The sequence below is a fragment of the Camelus bactrianus genome, chromosome 2, assembly GCF_048773025.1.
Source record: "Camelus bactrianus isolate YW-2024 breed Bactrian camel chromosome 2, ASM4877302v1, whole genome shotgun sequence".
NCBI classification, from domain to species: Eukaryota; Metazoa; Chordata; class Mammalia; order Artiodactyla; family Camelidae; genus Camelus; species Camelus bactrianus.
This window is the reverse complement of record NC_133540.1, coordinates 54,889,799-54,907,387: the sequence shown is the minus strand read 5'-3', so window position 1 is coordinate 54,907,387 and position 17,589 is coordinate 54,889,799. Positions and strand designations below refer to the sequence as shown.

Sequence of the window (17,589 nt, the reverse complement as noted above, 5' to 3'; positions counted from 1 at the left end):
TATACTCAGAAAACGAAGTATTTTTCTCTTAAGGGGGGAAATGGAATGGGTGAATGTTTTACTCTGTTGGAGGGGCAATATTGTGAACATTCTCATATGAATTCTTATTATTCTGTCACATAAGAAAGAGAAATTTCATGACATGGTATTTGAATTTCATGACTTGGTATTTGAATGGAGAGGGGAAAAAATCTCCAAAAGACTTCAGACTTTCACATTCATTCATTCAATATTTACTAAATGCTTACCAAGTAACAGCTGCACTATTCACCTGATAAACATTGCTTCTTCTCTCTCAAAGCAGTGGAAATCTATTCCATGACACATTGGAGTAAAAAGGCAATTGCAATAGACCATGACAAGTGTGATAAGAGGAAAAGTAAAAAGTTATATGGAAGCAGAAAAGATGTGGGTAGGGAAAATAAGTGGAACGCAATACATTTTTTTGGAAATGTCTATGAGATATTCAAAAACAATGTCCACTAGGCTGTTAAATATATCAGAATAGAATTTAAGGTCTATGCTGGAATGGTAAGTTAAAGGGTATAGGTCTACCATTAAAACCTTTGACACGGCTTGAATTACGGTTAGAGAAAGACAGCCATGAAAGCTACAGGCAAAGGGACACAAATGTGTCTGATCAAGAAGTGAACACTATAAATGAATCAAGAAATACAACAGAAAAATTGACCTTGACTTTGATGACCTTAACAAAATGTCCAGTGTGTAGTGAAGTCAAGTAAAAGATTAAGCTGAGTTGAGAAGGAAGTAGGTGGTGAACAAGTTAAGAATAACTGCAAGTAAAAAGAAAAAGCGAAAGAGTTAATAGAAACATAAACTTGTTGCCAAGTGAAAACTGTAAGGGTGTGCTGAGATTTCAGGGAAACGAGAGAGTCCTATGGACTTGAAGTAGTTAGGAGAGGACTCAGAGAAGGAAGTAAATTCGTCTAATCATTGAAGAATGAGAGGATTTGGATTTTAGGGGGGAGGGAAGAGATCTGAAACAGAGAAGAAAACAAGAGCCAGGACCAGGCAGGGGAATGACATGCCGATTTTGCCCTTAGAATTCCAATACAGTATTAATTTTTTGGTATTTTTCTTCCAACATTTTAGTTAAATCAACTTATAGCCAATGGCAATAAAGTGACTGCCATCAACTGATAATTGCTTTGGGTTAGCTCAATAATCATTCTTTAAATACTGTTACTATATTTAGTATTGATCTGCATCCTTGTTAATTATCTCAGCAGACAATCGTGGAAGCGGTTATCCATGAAACATAAAATGCTCACTTAGCTCTCCTATTCTTACAGGTAAGAAAACTATAAGATATAGAGATGAATGAATGAAATTACCATATGAGAACTTCTTGACCTATAAATGCATAGAGCAGAGAGAAAAAGAATTTTGCTTGATATTTAGTATCAAAGTTTAATTTCAAGAAATCACAAAGGGATTTATTAAACTATAAATTACTTAAAAATTTATATTGTCTTTATTTGTGACTTTAATGTGTTACTAATAGTATTACAATTTATGTTCACAAGTTACATAAAAATCCAGAGTCTCTCAGAATCTATACTTCCAATATTTTAATTATTCTCCCTTTGAATTGAAGTATTACTTTATCATTATTGATAGGATTTGCCTACAGCAGAGTAACAAAAGATTACTATCTCCTAAAATTCATTTCAACAACCACTTTTCTACCACTGACTTTCTTATCTAGAGACTCTTAAAGGACTCAATACATAAATGCCTGGAGAAAATTTAGATTGTTTTTGGGCAGTATAACTGAAGTCTATTATCTAGTTTATAGGAAGTTCTAGTAGGTTTTTTTTTTTTCATTATATTATCTCACTATCAGGATATTATCTGTGTAACATTATATACTACTGATTTTGAGCTGCTTGTAATGGAAATATAAATAAACTCTTTTTAAAAGGACACTCTTTATCCTGTGTACAAACAGCTATAAACTTTAGTTATTGAAATTATTTTTTTAAAGAACTCCAGGAATGAATAAGTGGAGAATTTAATGCACAGAAAAGCGAAGACACCTGTCCAATCACACAGCTGATGTGAGCCCACATTTTCTGACTGATTCTAGGTGTCCTCCTCCGTTACTGCTGATCTGTAGCCACACCCTACATGGCAAGAGGTAGAATTTCATTGCTATAAACAAGAGATATAAAGAACTTTATTGAAATGGAAATACTGAGCTTTTTTTTTTTTGCTGATCTATTTCCTAACTGGCTTTTCTATATCTTATAGTTACTATTTCCACCGTTTACTTATTTTTCTCTCTCAGAGCTTCTTCATTTTACACAGCACAAAAGAGTCAGACAGTCCTTTACCAAAGACAGACATGCTCCATTCAGTTTCACTGGTAATCTGTGTCTATTTTTTTTAAATAATTACTTTGTATTTTATGTTATTTTAACTTTTAGATACTGCAGAGTAAAACACCAGCTTGGCCATCAACCAGAAATAACGTGACTGGTCACACATAAATACATTCCATATAGAAGTTCATCTTCCCACCCAAACTGATTCAGGATACACAATTCTCAAAGTTTGGAAAAAGCTCATGATAAAAACTCATGAGAAGAGACATGGAATGATTTCAAGCATTCTGCTACTTTTCAGAGGCAACATTTTTTGAGAGGCTCCTATTTTAATACTCGATGAGTGGAATCTAGAATTATTACAAACAGTACTTATGAATGCTTTAAAAGGATGTTAGGCACTGTACCAATATAATCACTTACCAAGCTTATTTGGTAAAAAATACTGGGAGATCATGAAATGTAGAATATTTTGTTGATCTTCAAACTATCTTTGGGAGAAAAGAACAGGAGGAGTGCAAGTGATCTTGTGCTAAATGTGAAAGCCATAAGGTCAATTTAAGATACCAACACGTGTGTGGTAAAACTGAAAATATAATCGGTATCTTTTTATTCTCAGTCTGGGTCAACATTAGTAATTTAGAGAAGTTCAGTCTATTGTCCAAAGGTATCTGTGAAAGGAAGGCCTGCCTTGAGTAGGAGTAAGATGGGGGTTACCAAGCTCTCTTGTGTTTCTCATTGTGGGGCTACAAGCAATGTGGATAATAACCAGTCTGCTCACCTCAAAGCTGGTTCCAGGAAAACAACTGGGTAAAATTATGTAGCAGCATAATTTTCACATGTTTACATGGTTTCCACGTGTAAAACAAAACCATTTTTTTTTCATTTTCCCTATTCTTTCTTTTCCCCAAAGATATCCTGAAGATCAACAAAATGTTTTACATGCCATACGTTCCCAGTATTTTCTACCAAATAGGCTTCCTGAAAGAATTATTTTGATTCAGTACCTAGCATCCTTTTAAAACATTCGTAAGTAACTTTTGTAAAAATTCTAGGAAATATGTCAATATAGACACCACATGAAATAGTTCTTAGTGTTTTACTAGAGAAAATTGCAAGTGAAGTAACATTTGTATTTGTTTTAGTTCTATCCAGTTTCAGTTTCTGAAACTTTGCCTTATCTTCTTCCAATCCCACATTTTTCCTTACTTCAGCATGCCAGAAAATTAAGACAAACTGTTTGGCACCTTTTTCTGATAGTATTTTCTTCTGGTTAATGGTCTGTCTCCCTTAAGATATTTGAATCTCAGTTAATTTTCAAAACTGTGTGGAGTCAGATTGAACTGTTGACCAATGAAGTTTGATCCTTTAAGATGGATTTAATATTGTTAATATTCAAATATGTGATCAAAAATACAGTAAAGACAGTGCAAAATGTGATTTCGACCATTATCTCCAAGTGAAGAGGACTGGAAACAGTCAATACTCATCACTCAAGGGTTTCTTTAAATCAGTACAAAATGCTCCATTGCAGGCCACAGTCAGAGTACTGACACATGTAAGTAATAATTACTTCTATTATTTTAACACCTCTCATGCTTCCAAAATTGCACTCAGAACTTTATGCTTATTGTCACATTTAGCTTTCCCAGCAATTCTATGAAGTAGTTATTATTCTTTATATTTAAAAAAAGTATATTATTATTTGCAGATCATGAATCTGAGGCCCAGAAGGGTTAATTAGCTTTGTTAAGGTTATATTACAAGATTCTAACTCTAGCTTTGGTGGAATTTAACATTACCTCCTGCCTTCTGTGTTGTAATGCCACCTCACATTTAAATCAATTCAGTTTGATAACATGACTGCAACTCTTCTCTAACAAGACTCATATGTCACAATGAAGCCAAACAATCTTTATAATCCTTATCACTTAGAAGTTCATGGAAGCCAGAATTATCTTTCTCACTCATGCACCTAATCTTTTGATATTTTCTTCCTTGGATAGGCTCAAATGAGGAGTTAAACCAATATGTTTAAATAAAAAAAAAATCAATTCATTGCTCAATTAAGAAATTTATCATTTCATTTTCTTTAAGAGCTTATGCACTTTTTAAAATGACCTTTTTAAGAAAAGTTGCTTTTATGCTCTAGGACACAGCCTGATTAATACAAATATTCCTGCTATGTAATTTTACCTAATCATTATTTACTTGAATTTTGTTGACCAGTCTTCTAACTAAATGCTAGAGCTGCATTTGAAGTGGGCAGATTGTTTACTCTAAAGCCTTTATCCACACTCCTTACAGTCACATGATGAAAAACTCAAGACACTTTGGTAGCCACATTTATCTACACATGGCAGACTTTCCTTCCACAGAAGTCTTCTGGATAAGTAGCACTCCAACCTGTGATTGCTCTGTCTGACTGAAATCTCACTGATTTTCAGGATGTACAGTTTCTCTTGATATTGGACAGAAACTACATCCCAATATATTTCATATTAGTCTGCTGGTGCCACATACTCTAAAGCAAATTCCATTTTCATTAAGAAAAAAAAGCCCTGCAACATATAAAGGTACCTATACTGTTTCTCCATAGTCTTTTTTTCCTTATATATCATATCAAGGTTTCTTCAACTTTTGTTCACCTGACAGGCTACCCAGATGTCACATTTTACATTCATCACATTTGACATTTATCACACTCTTGCTATCTGCCTCTTGGTCAAACACTCTCTAAGCATTCATGCTATCAAGTTTTTTGGTTAAATGAGGGGTGGTGATAAACACATAATAATTACATCACAAGGTAACAGGCACTGTGATACAATCACGAGAATAGAGCAAGGACAGTGGTCCACCCGGCAGGGAAAGGAAGCTCAGAGAAGACTGCTCCCGACATGAGGCATCAGGAACCTGAGATGGGCGAGCAGGCAAAATGATGTCAGACCTGTGCTAACTAGGATCACTGTTTCTTTGCTCTTGGTGCTGTGATTCTGTTAATTCAGTTTAAGGTTGATTAGCATTGTATTAGCCTTATTAAACTTTTGCTTCTTGTTGAGTTTCACATACTTTCGTAATTGATGGAATGCTTTTTTAAAAATTCAGTAATTACATTTATCCCTCTGTAAGTTCATTATGCTAAGTCCATCGTTCCAGCCAACCGAGTGATGATTTGGAATACAACTTCTCACACCCACCAATTTGTGAGAATGAGATAGGGGACCAGTTCTTCTGTTGCTTGAGTTTAAATAATAGCATTAACTTTCAGGCACTAGAAAAAAAATACAATAATTTGAGATAATCTACTCACACACTACTTGTTAAATACCTTGGAATGTAAAAAGTAGAAGTAAAGTTGAGAATTACATTTTCTAAAACACATTGATCTTTCCATTTTACAGGGAAAGTAACAGTAAACCATGTGTCATACCCCAAACTCTACCAGACAATTTCACAGAATCAAGGAGAATAATCAAAAGGCGGAGTCAAAATTCAGCTTGTCAGCTTGCATATTACAAAGAGTTGCTAGTCCTCATTACATTTTGTCTACAAAATGAAGCAATGTTCTTACTTTGGCATATAGTCTATGGTAAATAGACTTTCTGAGTCTCAGTTTATCAGAACTGTACTTCCTGATCAGCTCTCTAGCTTTCACCTACACCCTTGAACCTAGCACCTTGTTCATCTCATAGAACAAAACAGCCTCACTACAGGGTCTTCATTTGTTTACTCCCTTTCTTCTCCCACCAGAATGCAAGTCTCCTGAGAGCTGTTTTGTTCAGTCTCGTATTTTCAACGGTGCCATGTTAAAAATAATATGTATATTTATTATTTTTATCACTATGAACATTACTGAACAAAAATGATAAGCTGTTTTTTTTCTGTTTAAAGTGAAAAATATGTCCAGATGGAGAAAGAGAATAACCTAAATACTAAATTGAGTTAAACTTCGACTGACCAATTTAGGCATCTTTTCCGTGGTTATTAAAAAAGTGCCCTATTTCAAGGAAAGCGGCTTCACAAACTGAGATCATCAGGAAACATAATAGTTGAAATGAATTAATAAGTGTAATTTTATTGCCTGGGTTTGACTTTATGTATTATTTACTATGTATTATGTATTATTATGTATTATAGTATGTGAAATCTCAATTGGATTGACATAACTATTTGTGAAAGACTGGTTGGGAAACAAATGAAATTTAATTCAAATTCTAATTATTCATTTGCACTTTAGAGTAATGAATAGAATTAAGACTTTTATATGCGTTCACAGGAGCATATGCATTTCTGCATCTGTTTCCTTTTCCTGTATTAATCTTTAATGTCGCTATATTTATTTCTGAGGTTTAAATTATTTTTATGTAGGCGTGAAAGACTATTCAGTACATCAAGAAGAAGAACTCTTTCGAGATGTCTGATGAAATATGACAAATTCTGTGGATCAGCAGTCTACAATTGAATTTCTGATTCAGGAATGGAGTCAAGCCAGAGCATCTTAATGTGCAAAATAGCTTTCTCTTCTCTCTTTTTCTTCCATTAGCACATGGCAGTCGGCCTTTAGGCTGCATATGAATGTTACTATGTTTAAACTATTAAATATAAAAATGATTTATGGGGGTTTAAAATACCAGCATAAAGATTATTTCCATTTATTGTTATTTTATTTTTGCCACTAAGCTGCATTTGCTGCATGAAAAAATTTCCACTGGCGATGAAAGGGAAGCATATGGAAAGAGAGCAAAAGATTCCACTTAAAGAATTTAGTCAATTAAATGGAAATTCATAGGTAGGAGAACAGGTACTATTTTAAGGTGAACATCACTACTTCTCTGACATGAATTTCCCATCCTATCTTACCTTTCTTTTATTGTTTCGCGTATCTTACCCCCTTTTTCTGTGCCTTTTTCCCCACCCATTCCCATGTTCTGACCTGGCCTTCAGATGAATAATACCTGATGTATTAACACGAGTGCTGTGCTCCTGGACTTTGCACGACAGCCTCTGAGCTGAAGTGGCAAAAGTCAAGAGAGAGGAGAAAGGAGGGAATGAGGAAGGAAGGGTGGGAGGGAGACAGGGAGAGAGGAAGGAAGGAAAGAAAGAAAAGGAAGAAGTGGGGAGAGAGAAAAGAGGGGGGCCAAGAAGAAAGGAGGAGAAGGGAAGGGAAGAGAGAGGAAGAAAAAGGAAAGAAGAAGGAAAAGGAGGAAAAGAAAAGGAGAAAAAAGTGGGGAAAAAGAGATTAAGGAAGCATTTCTACATTTACTTTTTGTGTGAACGCATGTGCCCAGCTTTCAACTTCCATAAAGTTATGATGGAAAATACATTGCATTAAAGACTATTAATGAGGAGGTTAAATATTTGAAATCAAGCACAACACAGCTTCATCTGATGGTAGAAGGTCCAAAGTGGGGAAAATTCTCTTAATCTGGGGAAAGAGAAGAAGTGTTTTTGTTGTGTGTGTGCACGTGGTGTGTGTTAGCTTGTTAAAAGTTGCCTTCCTATCAAACTCTTTAAATATTGAAAACAATAATTTCTAAGAAGTGTGAAAATTGAGTTTGACACAGAAGTTTTTATTCTAGAACTTAACAGAATATTCAGTTTTGTTTTCTCAAAATCTCCTGAGTATATCACACCAAATTAAGTTCTCAAGCATTCAAACACAATCTTTTTTAACTCCTTCATTTCTTCTCAAGTTTCCTTAATTCCAATTACTTAATCATGATTATCACTTCATATTTATAAAGTATCAAATATATCTCCTGAAAAAATATTTTTAAGGTGGTCTATAGATGCTAATTTCCTTAGTGAGTCAGTTTAAAGCCAACATTTAGTTTGTCTTATGTAGGCTATTTTATCATAGTCTGTCATGGTCTGAATTATATGGATATTTTGACTACAGAGAAATTATAAGATGGCAAAGGAAATGAATAGATCAGTTTATATCTGCAAACATTTTCACCAGTAGGAATGAATAACGTGTTACTATTCACATTCTTAAAAATCTATTTGTTTTGAAATGCTCAAAGCCATTGATAGGTTTGGATTTCATCATCAGACTGTTTTGGCTTTGGGGAAAAATCTGTTATCAATTCAATATTATTCTAAAAGAAATTTTAGACTTGTCAACTCTAGAATGTGATAGCATTCCTTAGAAAACTGAGATAAAGAAAGCTTGGAAATAAGACTGTATTTATAAAAGTTCTGTACTGCAATTGACACTTCTGATGTCTAAAGTTTGCTCAAAATAACTAAAAAAAAAGTCCATTTGACATTCCCTGTAACAGTATAGCTGAAAATTTCCTGAAGTGTTAAAGAAAAGGTTGACTAAATGTTATTCCCGGATGGCTGAAGGCAGCAGCATTATGTCTGCCACCCGACCCACTTCTCTCACTTCATAAACTTAAAATAAATTCACAGACAACATGGTTTCCCTTTTTCCTAGTTATTTGGAATACATAATGGATGAGAGTAGCTTTCTCTTTTGTTGTCTAGCTTCACAAGACATACACTACCTCAGTTTTAGCATGTCTACTTCTGTAAATTTTGCTAGGCCAGTTACTTTCAGAAAACCTTCACACTTCTTTTGGGCTTGTATCCACGTGTGGCATTTCTGACCACTCTGTCATCTCCAAGGTAATGGTTAGGCGATGCAGCTCATCTCTGTCTCTTTCTGCTCCTAAGTATAAACTGTATTTTAGAAGAGTTTCAGCTATACTATTTACATTTTTCATTAGAGCAACCTTTAATAAAGAAGAAAACTTTGCTATCTTAAAATTGTATTCTATTCAGAAAAGATATGTGTTCCTTAAATATCCCACAGCTTGTACTAGAGAGAAAAAAAGTACAACTTCAGGTCAGACTTTAAACATAATGCGTTATCAATGAATTTCAGCCCGTAAAGAATTAGCCTTCTGGGTGCACTGCTTCTCTGCCTTGGCTTCCAGCCAGGACTGATATTCTGGCTTTATTTTATAAGTTTCCCCAGCTGCTTCCCAAATCTGGGAATCTTCTAACACCAGCTAGAATCTTCTGGTTTGAACAAAGCATGCTAAAACGCTTCTCTGTTTTTCTCCCTGAGTAGTTACTACTACATGAGGCACAGAAAGTTTGATCTTTGGATTTTATTCTCAGTGGTACATTTCCCGCTCAAACAGAATGTGCTAGAGGATCATATAAATGTTAGACCTATTAGGTACAAATATTTTACTGACTTAGAAGCATCTGACTTAGAAGCATTTATTCGCATCTTTAAGAAATAAGGCTAGCATTTGGATTTGAATTAAGAAACTACACTCACTTAAGAATGATTTTTTTGGGGGGGAGCAGAATAGGTACAATAGTTTTAATACTCAGATAAAATATGAACGATTGTCCTTTTTTGAGTTGAATACATACATAAACATGCATTTTGATTTTGGTTATCAAATATAAAAATTCCTAATTAGGATTTTTATGTATTTATATATAAAATAGTCTCCATTTACTTTCTTTTGGTATTTAAGGAAAATCACTTAAATGGACACATTTCTCAGATAATAACTTCAGCTGACAAAATGCAACTTGCATACATTGGCAAGTTTATAGAAAGTAAATACTAAAAATCCTTATGAAGTTTTCTCTTTTTATTTAGGAATGATGCCTGAGTTTCTGAATTGCATTTATAACCTCCCTCTAAGAGTGAATTTCATGTTATAGTTAGTAAGTCATACATATTATTATTTTTTCAAAGGATTTTCTAACCATCAATCTTAGTGCTGACCAACTGACATTAAGATAGAGTTTAAAGGAAAAAAAAAAGATAATTTTGTTTAGTGTTCAGTTTCCAAAAATCTTCTCCACTAGCTTATCATGAGCCTTCTATCAATGTAGGTGCTGTGTGATATTGATCATTGTAAGATGAATATTCACAGGATTCCTTATTATAAAAATATCAATGATCTCAGCAGGTGTTAAATTTTCATTTTTGCACTGAGATAAATGTAACTGGTGAATATACTTTGCCTATTAATCATTCATTTTTTTATAAATTCCAGTTTAAGACTTAGACTGTTTTAGTCAGTGGACCTTACATTCTTGACATACAGTTAGTTGCTTCATGAAAAACCATGACCAACACAGCACCTACCTGGCATCGGGATATAGCTAACTGGAATATTTTAATTGAAGAAATTAAAATTATTCTTTTGATATAAAAAAAGGCCTTTTAAGTCTTTGTGGGAAAAAATTATTGCCTCCTAGTTTTGAAGATATTCAACCAATTACAGCAACTTTTGTTTTCATCTATTTCCATTTGTGTCAACAAACTCACAGGATTTGAACCATGAAGTTGGTGAGAAAGTGCATAACTAAAATCGTTAAGAAAACACATCAATGTCTTTGTATGCAATTTCCTTCAAACATTTACGATCTTCAGTTGATGAAAAATATTCTGATAGACACCGTGAAAGCAAGAAAAGCTGAGTTTGAAAAAAACATAATAAACTATAAACTACTGAAACTTTTTCAGAGCTATAGTAGAACTCACAGTATAACCTATTATAATGAACAAAATATATCATCACTTGAAAGTACTCTTGATAGTAACTGAAAAATACAGCATCTTATTAATCAGGACAAATTACAAGGAAAATACAGCTTTAAAGTCCCCTCCCCCCCTTTTTTTTCAGCTTTCTCTATCAGAGGTATTGGAAGAGCTGAATGAAAACCATATTTGAATAACATTTCTTATTTTCCAACTTATTCTGTTCATGAGGAATTTGGAAGTACTTACAGGTATAACACACAGCTGTTTTTGTCCTCCTGGGAATCCGTGCTTAGGGCTTATAGCATATATTGTTCTAAAAATTTATTTTTCTTTCCTAATAGGACCTAGTAGGAAAGCATCTATTTTTTTAACAGCAATTTATGACTGTATCATACGATTTCAAATGTCTGTGACAGCTGTTTCTCCAAAGCAGACCATTAGGACAGAGCGTGGCTATAAATCTCAGGTCCCAAAGAGAGAAGTTCCCATCTCTAGTAATTTGAATGCCATGTTATCAGTAACACTTCTCAGGCAAACATTTATAACCCCACAGTTTTGCTGTTGAGTTTGGAATGCCGGCATTTTCAATACAAAAAGGCTAAAACTGTTATCAAGTGAGATGTTTATTATGCAAATTTTCCAGCAACAGTTTACAAATATTTCAAGTTCCTTTTTTTCAGGCAAGACTGTATTTTCCATTTACAGTGCAAATATAACTTCTACAAAGCATAAAATGACAGGTAAGCACACGTATGCTGAAAAGGGACACCGCATTTGATTTAAAAAAATACCTGCTTCTACATAAATCTTTCACAAATAAAACTTTATTGTGATCAACTTGTTTACATAGCTAAGCAGCATATATTCATTTAATGTACATACCTTAGTTTCAGCAAATTAAGCAATAACTTACCTAGAGAAGCATTTCAATTTTTTTTTTCTTTTCCTAACTTGAATTTATCCAGAGTTAGAAAATGAGATATCCGGTATTCAGATTCACTTGACTCCAGGTTAATTAGAAGGAGCTTTCCGTTCGTGCAATCTGCCTTAATATTCCGAGCGCACTCTTTAGCTCCAATCCTAGCATCTCAACTCTTCCAGCAGAGTCTCTTTTTATTTATACCCACATTGTCCTTTTCAAAACAAGCAGCCAGCTGGAATGATTCAAACCTCTGTTCAGCACACCGTTAAAATGCAGCTTCCTTCCTGGACACGAGAATTACACCAGGGAGCGGACCGAGTACAGAAAAAGGCTATGAGAACTATTTAATCACCGGAATACCAGCTGCTCCTGCTCTGCTGTTGCTGCTGCTGCTGTGCTGCTTGTTTAGCTGTGGTCGGTCTTTCCCTCCCTCCCTCTTTCTCTCACATCTCCAGAACTATAAAGGCAGCTCTGCCGGATTATGATTGGCAGAAACAGCCAATTCCTTCAGCTAATCATCCTCAAGACTTTCAAGGACCTGGAGCTCTTGTGATGTCATCCAGTCAGTGGGATGTTACACATGAATACGTTCCAACAGAAGCTAATTCAGCGATCAGCTGCATTCCTCTCACACCACGGTGATTGATTAGATGCTCCTTGAGGATTTGCATAATCTTTCATTGTACAGTTGGACTATTTCCCACGAAATTCGAGAGTAAAATTCCACTTTGCAGCTATGACACTATACTGAAAGATTCTCTCTTGTGTGAAAAAAGAAAAGTTCATGGCAAGGTTTTCTCCGGTAAATACGTGCCAGTCAAACCCATGAGTTATGAACTCAACAAAATCCAAAGATGAGCCATAGGAAACTTGGAGAAATATTAGTGACCTACACACTCCTGAAATTAATAATAATATTTTAGATCATAATAAATGTTGGAAGAAGAACAAAATGAGTAGGCATGTGTGTGTTTAGTGTATAAATGGTTTCATTAATTGAGGCAAATTACTGGATTATTATGGAAAAGTTCTCTTCTACTCCCAGGATGGACAAAAATTAATTGTCCCATGTCTCATTTTCTACTCAGCAGTACAGGATGAAAATTATCTGCTATTTGTTCTCTTCTAACTCATATTAACTCACAAAGATATTATAAATTGCATTTAATTACATTATGTAAAATTCTTTGAAACCTTTATTCAGATAAGTACAAGATGAAAGCAAAGGTATCAAGTGTATCTCCTCATTCCAGGGTGTCTGATTCCCTGGGCTTTTCTTGCTTTTGAATCTTCTTTAGCCTCCACCATTCAATTTAATGAGATAAACTGTGTTTATGACAATTTGACCCAAGACCCCTTATAGGCTAAAGAACAGAGCTGCAAACTTTCCTCAAACCCAGAGTTCTTTTCTGGTATTTTTGTGTCTTTGGTGAGAAAAAGTTCTGCTTGAGTTGCTGGGGTGGTGTCAGTGACCCTTTCAGTATGCTGCAGGTGGAGGAGGTTATCCTTCGAAGCACAGGATTTATTGATGATGTGGTCTTTGGGTGAATAATTTCAAGGCACTCAGTCTTACTAGTGCTATTGTGCTGCACAAGGTTTTGAGGTTAAGCAATCTGTAGGCATATGCTAAGTAGAGGCTAGAAAAAAAAATCTAGTAAATTATAAAGAATATCTACCAGTTATTTCATAACCTAACAACACTATCACTACTAAATTGTGGATCATGTGTCAGTTATTTTTTTTCAGGTGCAAAAGCTAAAAGTTGCTAAAGGAAAACTTTGTATTTTGAAACCCCTCAGAGAAGAGTCAAAGAACTACTTACTACCTTTAAAGAATCTTCGGAAGGCAAAGATGTATTTGAAGATCAAGTCAGGATTTCCACAGTGATTCACATCAAAATTCAAAATGGATAAATAAATTGCAGTTAAATACTTTAATGATAGCTTAATAAAATAATTATTATTAGGCCAGCATTATGCCAAACACTAACTACTGAGAGGTAAAATAAATTTAAAAAATGCATTGAAGATTTTCCATTTTATGTAAGCACCCATATTAATGTCTTTTTATTTACTCAAGTTTAGTCATCATTTCTGCCTTACAAATACAAAATGAAAATAAACATAAACATTTTAAAATTACTAAAGTTCTTTATCCTATTGACATATTTATATCCTTAGCATTGGTGATAACCATAGCTGTTGTGAACTGATTACAAGTGAAAGTTGTCGGTAGGTTTATTTATCCAATATTAGTCTATAAACAATGCTTGTAGCTAAAGCAACAGCATTATCATTTGGAGTGTAATAAATAATAAAGTGAAACCACTCTGACAATGTAAGTTTTATATACAACATTAATGGAAGATATTAACACAAAGTATTTTAAATTATCTGTTAAAGACAAACTTCAAAATAAAAAAACCCAAGTTTCTGAGTTCAATTTCCTAGCAGGAAAAGAAAAAAAAAAGCAATTTACTGTTCATTTCTCATTCAGAAATAAAGTCTTGGCGACAGAGAGTCCTACCAGATATACCATGTATAAATGATGGAAACCAACTAAAAAGTGCTTTCTTTGCTACTCCTGGGGAAAGTTGGAGAAATTCATAGTGTCCATATTAAACAGTACAAATAAAATAATCCCCAAAATACCTTGAATATTTATCTTATAATTTCCTTTGTATATTGTATTTTTATTAAAAAATTTATGTGAAAATTTTAATATTTATTATTTTAAAATCTGTTATGTTGGGGAAATTAAATGATCTTGAGTGTTGGAAAGAAGGAATGTGATATGCAAGAGAAGACAGGGAAGAATTATTTTCTCAAAGTGTTTTTTAATCAGTCAACTTGTGCTCCACGATTATAGGCCTTGCACTTAAGTTAGATATAGCATCTATCCAGTTAGCTTGTAATAATACACATTATGCAAAGCATTTGCCCACCTGCTCATAGTTGAATTCTATTATTTTTTGACATCCTACAAAGTACAGTATAATTTTTTCTTTATCTATTTAGACATAGGTCCAGGTCCTGAGATATATACTAAGCCCTTAATGGATCTTTATTAAGTTGAATTGAATTTGTTGAACAAATAAAGTTTTGGTACTCTATATATTTTAATTCAATTGCTATCAAAAACTCTTTTAAAAGAAGAATGAGTTTCCTAGAAAATTCAAAAAATGAATCATATGCATGGTTTTGAAATTATAAAAAATAAAACTTTGAAAATAGTCCATAATACACATTTAAAATGTATACAGAGCATATAAAGAATATATCAGTGCTTATTTATTCAGTAGAGGAAACAGGAAACAAAACCAAGACATATTTATTAAAGAAGAAACCCACTGTTTGATTTATGTGTCAATTCATTTTTATATGGTAAAAGTCAGAGGGTAAGTATATCTACTAACAGAAATAACAGAAGAATTCAGAATAATTCAGCAAACTTAACAAGTGCTAAAATATCCATTCATTATTTTTTTCTCATTAACTTCTTTTTTGTTAATTATTTTTAAAGGCAAGTTTTAAATCTATGCATGTACAATAAACAGAAATTTGCAAAGAAAATGCCAAAGAAATATTTACAAGTGCCTTGTCATTTCTAATTTTAAAACCCTTCACATGCATGTACAGATTATAAATAGTATAGTTTTAAATATGTATTTTTATTTTTCCAAGTTTCATTTCTCCTCCTTAATTCTACCATAGAAATGACAGTTTTGAATATGTACAATTTAAATACTAATTTATCTTACAGTTTAAACTACTAAAGCTCATGCGTGCAGGATTTTTTACCATGGTGCCACTTTCTTTCCCCTTTCCTTATAAAGATTTTTTTTTTTAAATCATAAGCAACTTTCCAGTTGTCCCAAGTAACACAGAAAGGCTCTAACTCTTTTTTAAAGGAAAAAGCATGAATAAGAGAAACTGCTATGTTCAAAGTTAATGCCTTGAGGGGAAAAGCCTCTAATTGGGCTGTGGGTGACTAGTACAAAAACTTTTTTTTTCAAAGGAAAAAAAAAAACTTCTGCTAGTAATTACTTAGAGAAAAAAAAATGTGAGAAAGACAGAGCATAAAGTCAGTTTAGCTCCACTGGAATCATATAAATGGTGAGAAAAATTAGTGACATGTATCATTAATTATATAAGAAGCACTCCAGTCTCAGACTTAAATGTTACCTTATTACACATCTGGATCTCTTGTTAGCAAGTTATTGAGAGAGGGGCAAATGGGAACCACAGGTTGGATGAAAGAATCTTCTTGTAGTGCATTGTTTTAGCAAGAGAGAGATCAGCATGTTAATGCTTCAAATAAATCCTTTGAAGACGCAAAGCTTGAAAGGCCAAGTGAGGGAACAAACAGACTAAACAGACCAATTCCAGTTTGGCTGACAACTGCCTAAAGGAACATGATTTTTAATAAATAGCAGATGTTGGCCAAGGCATTATTGAATCACAAAAATCTTTGTTGTATAGCAAAGGGTGAGGGGAGGGAGGACACTAGAAATTCAATTTATGATTATTCCATGGTCTGATCCCTGTTATGAGAATTTCCCTTTTTGAGGCTAAATAAAAGTGGTTAGAGTTCATAAAGTACATTAATTAGGTCACATCTCCATTGGGAGTCTCTTACCCAAGGAGAATCTTTAAATACTGCAAAGTGCTTCAGTGTGAATGGGGTATCTACCATAGGGAGTTTCACTTTGCTTCTTCATTTCTTTCTTCTCTTTGTAATGTGTTTGCCAAAATTTCATTATGGTTTAATGGCAACTTTCCTTTTGAAATAAGCCTTACGAGTCAAGTCATTTTATATCCTGTAATTTAAAGTCTGAAGTGCTCAAAATGAGAAACCTACTTGTGGGCCAGAATCCTAGCATCACGAGGATAAATTTGTAAAAACTCTTTTGTCCTAAAGGGTATTTTGTTTCATCTGTTAGCAAATTCCTTTTATCTTAGGTATCTCAATATCATTTGTTTTCTGTCTGTTCCAGTCCTTTGAGGAAAGGCATCTCATCTATGAGCTCCTCCTGCTAATGTTCTGATCAGCATGGGAAATCTTAGTGTCTCACCAAGCCTTCCTAAATCAGTTCTGTCCTGTTAGCTCCAATGCCTCACTCTAAATTACCATCACTCTGGGATAATTCACCAGACAGTCTCACTCCTTCTCCTATTTGGTTTCAGTATAGTGGTGTGTGTGTTGGGGGCAGGGATTGAGAGGGTGAGTTGTGAGCAATGGTATAAGCATATGACGTTTGAAAGCTAGCCAGCCATGGTTGAAAGTCTCCCTTATGCTTGAGAGGTGATACAAATAAACATATGAGATATATGACCAGGGTCAGCTTGTACTCCTCCTATAAGCCCAGTGGTGCCTTCTGTAACCACCTAGTAGTTAGGTATCCAGCACTATATTGCTATCATTACCTTTCTTAGAGAACCACACTAATTTTGAGTCCCCAGTCATAGTCTAAGCAATGAAGTCTTTGCTTTTTGAGAACAGATCATCTCCTCTCCATCTCCCCTTTTTTGAAAGTTATATCCTCAACACTTGGAGCAGTGTCATGGCATAAAGTAGATATTTGTACTTTCTTTAAAAATTAAACTTATGAATGAATGAATGAATGAATGAATGGTGGCAACTTAGGGTTAGGAAATGGGGAGAAGGGTGCACTAACTAATATTTATATACAAATACATTTTCAATGAAATCGTTGCACCAGTTCTGTGTTCCACAAATAGATGCAACAACTCAATTCAAAATGAAGTCACAAAAAGGAGTTATAAAGTGGG

At 34.0% G+C, this 17,589-nt stretch overlaps 1 protein-coding gene across 2 annotated transcripts in view; it reads right to left on the bottom strand.

Annotated features, from left to right (window-relative positions):
* LOC105067139 (N-deacetylase and N-sulfotransferase 4) overlaps positions 1-12,198 on the bottom strand; it is a 233,919-nt gene extending 221,721 nt beyond the window's left edge. For both annotated transcript variants that reach the window (XM_010952611.3, XM_074341827.1), the window contains exon 1: positions 11,789-12,198. The gene's annotated coding sequence lies outside the window, so the exon portion shown is untranslated. The remainder of the gene's footprint in view (positions 1-11,788) is intronic.
* Between the last annotated feature and the right edge of the window lie 5,391 nt (positions 12,199-17,589).